The sequence below is a fragment of the Lottia gigantea genome, assembly GCF_000327385.1.
Source record: "Lottia gigantea unplaced genomic scaffold LOTGIsca_2678, whole genome shotgun sequence".
Taxonomy (NCBI): Eukaryota; Metazoa; Mollusca; class Gastropoda; family Lottiidae; genus Lottia; species Lottia gigantea.
This window is the reverse complement of record NW_008708838.1, coordinates 2,944-4,154: the sequence shown is the minus strand read 5'-3', so window position 1 is coordinate 4,154 and position 1,211 is coordinate 2,944.

Genomic DNA, 1,211 nt, shown 5'->3' with positions numbered 1-1,211 from the left:
GATAACTTCCGGTGTAATTTATGTAGGTCAACAAAATTTGGCTGATCTTTGGCAAATAAAATTTTATGGCCGATTTTAAAATAAAATCCAGACCGGAAGTGATACTTTGGCCGCCATATTGAAAAAACACACTTTTGTAAAACTCAAAATGGGGCCTCAGGGTAAAAGTTGATATGCTCAAATTTGATGTGAATGTATTCTGCAATCGATTGCGCAAAAAACATTGGGAGCCGAATTTTGAATTTCGCTTTTGCTTTTTTGCAACTTCCGGTTGAAATTTTTTAAAGCTTTAAACGATCACACCATGTGACCTTGACCTTTGATGACCTTGACCTTCATAGGGTTAAAGGTCATTGACCTTGGCTATCATTTGATACTTTGACCTTTGACCTCCGACATGTACTTCCGGTTTTATAGCTATCCGTAAAAAGCCAAATTCGCAACTTTGGACTGCTCTAGCACGTGACCTACTTAACCTAAAGGGTTAATTTTTTCGGTTTCCTAATGTGCTTCTCATGCCCTTTACATAGATATATAACAATCGTTCTTTTAAAGCAAAATTGAAATTCGTGATTTTCAAATTTGAGGTTTTTTTTACAATATTTGCCTCTTTTTGAGCTTGGTGTATGTATATCTTATGATCTATTTGATGTAGAACCTTGATATTTGGAATATAACTAGACACTTTGAATATGAATTCACCTATGACAAAAAAACTTATGTGGGCGTGGCACATCCGGGTTGAATTACTAATTGTTTATATTTTGGGGCTGGGGCATAACTCGCATAGGATGCGTTTGTTCAAAAAGAGACTTTGCACACAATTACCTCATCCTTTTGGCCAGTATGTATTAACAGCTCAGTTGTTTCAGCTTTATAGTTTCAAAAAAGGAACGGGTTTTAACATTTGGATATTTTCATTTTTCGATTTTGACCTTTGTTGACTTTTGTTGACCTATATCTTTTGACCTCTATTATGTAGGAACTTGACATTTGGAACATAACGTAACATTTTGAATATTGATTAACTTATTCAAAAAAAATTGAGTTGGGCGTGGCACTTCCGGGTTTGATTACTCATTATTGACATTTTTGGCCAGGGGGATAACTCGCAAAGTATACATTTGTTCAAAATGGAACTTTGCATACAATTACCTCATATTGTGAGCCACTTTGTCTTAGAATTTGGGTTGTTTCCGCTTCTTAGTTCA